Raw genomic sequence first — 7353 nt, forward strand, 5'->3', positions numbered from 1 at the left:
TGGACATACAACACGCATTCCAATTAAAGCTCCAGACTTCAAATTATAGAGGGCCTGAGAAGGTTGGGTCTGGGTTGTCTAGTACACTAGAGAGGGGGAGGGCTTACTACATTACCTATAGGTTATAATTAGTAGCTGTTCTCAAGGGGGTTGTGCCCCTCTTGATCGTTTCCATATACAACGTAACACAAATAGAGTTAACAATACACCAGCCGCTATGATCAGCCACAGCAACTCCGAGAGTCCTGGCCACTGCAGTATGGTCCAACATCCTGGCCACCACCAAGAACCCTGCTTCTCCTCCTTTGACAGGGTTAAAATTTTGTCAGTGCCATCCTGACGTGTGTATTGTAAGTGTGTCTAGCTGTTGGAGCCTGCAGCAAGTTGCTCTTGTAATTTTTGTGTACTTTTGTCTATATTGTATGTCCATTGAATATCCACAGTGAAATCTGGTATTGTCCAAACCAGTTCAATTACTTGGTACGGCCTGAGGTAGTAGGTGCTGGTTCGATTGTTTACAACGATTAAGTCCACTGATCCATTGGTGCACCATAGTCCAGGTGGCAGTGTACAGAAGTTCATAATTTGGTCATATACTGGAAGGATTTTGCCTCCTAGTGTTATCTTGCAGGATTGCACACATTGCCAACAGAATAACACATGCCCCATATACATTACCCCTAAATGCCGCCCCCTTTGCAATAGGCCATTGATCCTGCTCCTCCAGAGTCATAGGAGAGGGGCACATCCATAGTCCTCTGGATATACAACTGCTTACTGTGATGACAGTCCGATTTACCCCATTCCACCCCCCCACGCCTATTTCCTAGTGGCTCCCAACGCACTCCCCCTTCCCTAGTTACTCCCATAGGGTTCAAGGGGACCATCTTATTTGCATTTCCTTTACATGGTATCATAGTAACAATTACACAAGAACTCTCCTCACAGGTCAGGGATGTTATTTTCCAGGTAGATGGGTATATGTTTGCAATTGTGGATAAATATGGGCTAGCCTCCCGATTTAACATCCAAGGCCATTGTTCTGACCAAGCTTCTCTCCTAATATGGATTAACTTTATTAATTGAGCATTTTGAATACCTACACACACTCCTCCCCATGTTAATCATCTGAAGCCATCCCCCACTCATGTTACCAGGTCCTCTGCCCAACCAGTTAACTAGAAGTTTACCTCTACTGCTGTTCTCCACCCTGTGGCAACTGCCGATAGTTGCTGTGCCATTCATTCACTAATTTGTTGTTGAAATCTCACAGTTTGGCTTATCAATCATTTGGTTACCCACTCGTCCCCCAGATTCCATGTACCCAGTGTGGAAGCAGGGAAAGAAAGAGAGGGTTTAAGTGCAGCCATTTAAGTGTCAGAGACAGAGCAACTGTCGAGCTAAGTCTTAGCCTAATATCATGAGACCTGTAGAAGCAGGGTTCACATCAGAAGCGAGCAGAAAACAGCAGAATAGCCAATGTGACCTAGCCTTGAGATAACGATGTTTTTGAGAAGAGAAAGTGAGAAAATACTGGAGTAGATAGAAAATAGTCTAAATAGAATGTAGATGTTTTTAATTTCATGCACGTCACAAAGAGGTATAAATGCTTGTGTGATTTTGCTTGTATTTTGGAGAAACTGAGGCAAAGATGCTCTCTGCCAGCAGTATTCTTCCCCTGCAATTGCTTGAAGAAAGCTGTCTCTGATTTTGTTGCTTCCAACCTGAGAGTGGAGTTTTGTTTCTTCCACAATAATTGGTGCCGTGACTCGGATGGCTACAGCCAGCTGAGGCAGTGACTGCTACTACAGACTGTTCCTCTTTGAACCCCAGGCCAAGTCAGAGGTAAGAGACCTTCTGAAATCTCTATTGGGGTCAGAGGAGGACTGACCGTGGGGCTGTCTGTCCCATTGGGCTCACACCATGCGAACTTTTGTTTATGCAACAGGATCAGACACAGAGTGGTGTTGGGGAATTGGTTGCCCCATGTAAGGTTAGTTGTATGCGTATGCGGGGCTGGGAAATATGTTGTTGCCCCAGGGTAAGCCAATGTGTGGCTTAGGTCAGACCTATTGAGTTGAGGAGTTGTGGTAATGCCCTCAGAGGAGAACACAGGTGTGTTCAGTCTGGACAGAGGGTTTGTGGCAACACCCTCAGGTTAAAAACAAAACAATGCATCATGGTATAAAGAAATAGAGGCCTTGGGGGTGGGGGTGCCAACCAGTGTAAATAAGAGTCATCCAAAAATGCCCAAAGCTCCCTGCAAATCCAAAAGCTTGTGACCGGGGATGTCTTTAACACAAGCTCAATGATTGCATCTTAGTGGATCGGTAAAAAATCCAACCCAAGGTAGGCTGTCTCTGCATGGCATAACCAGCAAAAAGGCTGCATGGGTCTAGGATTGTGTAACCACATCTTTCCTCCCTGTCATAAACGGATAGTTAAGGGTTAATGCCTCTTTTACCTGCAAAGGGTTAAGAAGTTCACCTAGCCTAGTTGACATCTGACCAGAGGAACCAATGGGGGGACTGGATGTTTCAAAAGGAAGGAGGGAAGTTCCCTTTGTTTAGAGTCAGTTTCAGTTTCAGCCCGAGTGGAAAAGATCAAGGAACCAGCCTCTTACCAGAGTAGTAAGTTTTAGAAAGGGATAAATAGGTTTATGTTTGTTTTCTTTTGTAACTTGTCTTTGTGCAATTAGGGGAGTAATCAAATTGGGTATTCTTGTGTGTACTAAGGTTTTTGCCCAGGGGAACATCCTGTGTTTTAAATCTGTTGTGTGTGAAATCAGTTTGTATGCTGTCTCCCAGAGGTTTTTTTTTCCTTTTCCTTTTCTTTTCTTTAATTAAAAGCCTTCTTTTTAAGAACCTGATTGATTTTTCCCCCTGTTTTTTTAGATCCAAGGGGATTGGATCTGGACTCACTAAGGATTGGTGGGGGGAAAAAGGGAGGGGGAACGAGTAATTCTTCCTTGTTTAAGATCCAAGGGTTTGGATCTGTGTTCACCAGGGAATTGGTGGAGGAGTCTCTCAAGGCTACCTAGGGAGGGGAAGGTTTTGTGGGGGAAGACAGAGTTTTCCAGATGACTCAGACATCTGGATGGTGGCAGCAAAACCAGATCTAAGCTGGTAGTTAAGCTTAGGGCTTCTCATGCAGGTCCTCATATCTGTACTCCGAAGTCCAGAGTGGGAGTGAAACCTATGACACTCCCCCTCTCCTCTCCACCTGAGCCACTGACTGATCTGATCACCTTACCAGAAGCAAGTAAAGTACACAGCATCACCTCTTTAAGACTAGCTGACACTCTTTGCTGAAGGGAGGTGTAAAAGGGTCGTAAACATCCTCAATCAATCTGTTCCCCATCCTGTTACCAAACCTCTCTCTATTTCTCATAGACTCATAGACTCATAGGTCAGAAGGGACCAATCTGATCATCTAGTCTGACCTCCTGCACAAGGCAGGCCACAGAACCCCACCCATCCAATTTTGTACAACCCCTATCCCAGGACCGAGTTATTGAAATCCTCAAAAATGGTTTGAAGACCTCAAGCTGCAGAGACACCACCAGCAAGCGACCCGTGCCCCACGCTGCAGGGGAAGGCGAAAAACCTCCAGGGCACCTGCCAATCCGCCCTGGAGGAAAATTCCTTCCCGACCCCAAATATGGCGATCAGCTAAACCCTGAGCATGTGGGCAAGAGTCACCAGCCAGCACCCAAGAAGGAGTTCTCCGCAGCAACTCAGTACCCATCGCATGCAACATCACCCCGCAGACCATTGAGCAGACCTGTCTGGTGGTAATTCAAGATCAATTGCCCAAATTAACGATCCTATCATAACATCCCCTCCATATACTTATCAAGCTTTGTCTTAAAGCCAGGAAAGTCTTTTGCCCCTACTACTTCCCTCGGAAGGCTATTCCAGAACTTCACTCCCCTAATGGTCAGAAACCTTCGTCTAATTTCAAGTCTAAACTTCCTAATATCCAGTTTATACCCATTCGTCCTCGTGGCTACATTAGTACTAAACTTAAATAATTCCTCTCCCTCCCTAACGTTAACCCCCTTGATATATTTATATAGGGTGAGCATATCCCCCCTCAGCCTTCTTTTGGCCAGGCTAAACAAGCCAAGCTCTTTGAGTCTCCTTTCATAAGGCAGTTTTTTCATTCCTCGGATCATCCTCGTAGCCCGTCTCTGAACCTGTTCCAGTTTGAATTCATCCTTCTTGAACATGGGACACCAGAACTGCACACAGTATTCCAGATGGGGTCTCACCAACGCCGTATACAATGGTACTAACACCTCCTTATCCTTGCAGGAAATACCCCGCCTGATGCATCCCAAAATCGCATTTGCTTTTTTAACAGCCGTATCACATTGGCGACTCATAGTCATCCTGCTATCAACCAGTACCCCAAGGTCCTTCTCTTCCTCCGTCGCTTCCAACTGATGCGCCCCCAACGTATATCCAAAATTCTTATTATTAATTCCTAAATGCATGACCTTGCACTTTTCACTATTGTATTTCATCCTATTTCTATTACTCCAGTTTACAAGGTGGTTCAGATCTTCTTGAATAGTATCCCTGTCCTTCTCCGTGTTAGCAATACCCCCCAGCTTCGTGTCATCCGCGAACTTTATTAGCACATTCCCGCTCTTTGTGCCAAGGTCAGTAATAAAAAGGTTAAATAAGATCGGTCCCAAAACCGATCCTTGAGGGACTCCACTGGTGACCTCCTTCCAGTCCGACAGTTCACCTTTCAATACGACCCTCTGGAGTCTCCCCTTTAACCAGTTCCTTATCCACCTTACAACTTTCATATTCACTCCCAGCTTTTCCAATTTAACTAACAGCTCCCCGTGCGGAACCGTGTCGAACGCCTTACTGAAATCTAGGTAAATTATATCTACCGCATTTCCTTTATCTAAGTAATCCGTCACCTTCTCAAAGAAGGAGATCAGATTGGTTTGGCACGATCTACCTTTAGTAAATCCGTGTTGCAATTCGTCCCAATTACCATTGACCTCTATGTCCTTAACTACTTTCTCCCTTAAAATTTTTTCCAAGACCTTACATACTACAGACGTCAAGCTAACAGGCCTATAATTACCCGGATCACTCTTTTTCCCTTTCTTAAAAATAGGAACTACATTAGCAATCCTCCAGTCATACGGCACAACCCCCGTTCTGTGGGACCTATTATGGACCGACAGGCATTTTTACTTAATCCAACTTCTCCTGTTAATCTATTAGGAAGAGATTTATGTTGTAAATGATGTGCTATCTATTGTACACCAGATGGCGTATTCTTAGACATTCTTAATGAGAATATGAATCTGGTACTGGCCAGTCTCCAAACTCAGCAGCCAGTTCAAGTAAACACAGCTCTTGGCAATGACCTTGCTAATTTGTTATCGCAAGGTGCCTGCTTGCCTTGGTCTCAGCATGCGAGCAAAGTGGGGCAGATTCAGCTGTGGAGCCAGTTAAAATCCTGGTTCACCCTTCCGAGGGTACCACAGTACCCACTGCGCCCTGATGCAGAGGAAGGTATAGCCCCAGTAAGAGATTCTTTATTGCAGCAAGATATTATTGTTCCTGTGATTAGGTCTTGTAATACTCCTATTTCCCCTGTAAGGAAACCAGGGAAGAACAGTATCGCTTTGTTCAGGATCTCCGTGCGATTAATGCTGTTGTGTTGCCATCTTTTCCTGTGGTTCCAAGCCCGGCAACTATTTTATCTTGTATTCCCTCTACAGCTACTTATTTTACTGTTGTGGATCTTTGTTCAGTTTTCTTTTCTATTCCTATTCACCCCGATAGCCAATATTTGTTTGCCTTTACCTATAAGGGACGCCAATATGCCCGGACTTGCTTACCCCAAGGGTAAACAGAATCACCTTCCTCCTTTTCTCAGATCTTAAAAGAGGATTTGAATGATGTGGTCTTTCCAGGAAAATCTGTGCTTATCCAATAGGTGGATGATCTTTTGCTTGCTTCTCCTTCCTTTGATTCTTGTAAAACTGATACAGTGGTTCCTTTGCCTGCTCTTGCTTTAAAGGGTCACAAGGCCTCTCGGGAAAAGCTTCAGTTGTGCCAATCTAGAGTGCGCTACCTAGGTCACGATATTTCATCTGGTTTTCGTCATCTGTCAGACTTTTGTATTACAGCTATTTTAAAAATACCGAGGCCTGTTACTATATCTCAAATGCGAACCTTTCTTGGCATTACTGGATATTGCCAACAGTGGATTTGAGGTTATGCTGCAATAATCAAACCACTTCAAACGTTAACTAAAATGGACACCCCTGAGCCACTCTTTTGGTCTCAGGAGACAGAACAAGCGTTCATAACTATTAAACAAGCTTTATCTAGTGCGCCTGCCCTGGAACTCCCTGGTTATGCTAAACCCTTTATTCTTTACTGTCATGAGTGGAATGGATTTGCTTTAACACAGAAATATAAAAATAAACACCGTCCACTAGCTTATTACAGTACTGCGTTAGATCCAATAGTAACTGGCTTTCCTCTATGCCTCAGGGTGGTAGCAGCAGCCGCTCTGTCTGTACAAGAATCTAAATCTATTGTTTTAGACTCACCTTTAACTGTTTCAGGACCTCATGTTGTAGCAGCTGTTCTATTAAAATCTAAGGTGCAGCATTTGTCTACTTCTAGACTTACCAAATATAAGCTTATTCTGTTATCTTCATCTCATATTACTTTGGCTTGGTTGCCCCATTGTAAATCCTGCTTCTCTGTTACCAGGGCCCCTCAATGAAGAGCCTCATCATTGTGTGTCTGTTACTTCTATTCTTACCCGCCCAAGGGAAGATCTTACTGATGTGCCTTTGCAAAATCCTGACCTTATTTATTTTGTAAATGGTTCTTGTTTGCGAAACCCTAAGAAAAAATTAGTTTCTGGTTATGCTGTTTGTTCTTTATATTCTATTATTAAAAGTGCTTTCCTTCCCTTTCTCTCCTCAGCTCAGATTCTGGGCTCGTGACCTTGACACGGACATGTGTTCTGGCCCAGGATCAAACCGTCACTATTTACACTAATAGTCGCTATGCTTTTGGAGTGGCTCATAATTATGGTATACTTTGGAAACACAGAAGTTTCCTTACTTCCACTGGTTTCCCCCAGTAAGAATAGTCAGTATGTATCTGCTCTTTCGAATGCTCTTTTGTTGCCCAAAGCTGTTTTGTTGCCCAAAGCTGTATTGTAAAATGCCTTGTTCATCAAACCCCTCGTGATGAAGTTACTCGTGGAAATGCTTTGGCTGATTCAAGAGCCAAGGATGCGGCCCTTTCTGCCCCTCAGGCTGCTTTTATTTTTGCCTTAATTAAGCAACCTCCA

Source organism: Gopherus flavomarginatus, chromosome 20 (genome assembly GCF_025201925.1).
Source record: "Gopherus flavomarginatus isolate rGopFla2 chromosome 20, rGopFla2.mat.asm, whole genome shotgun sequence".
NCBI classification, from domain to species: Eukaryota; Metazoa; Chordata; order Testudines; family Testudinidae; genus Gopherus; species Gopherus flavomarginatus.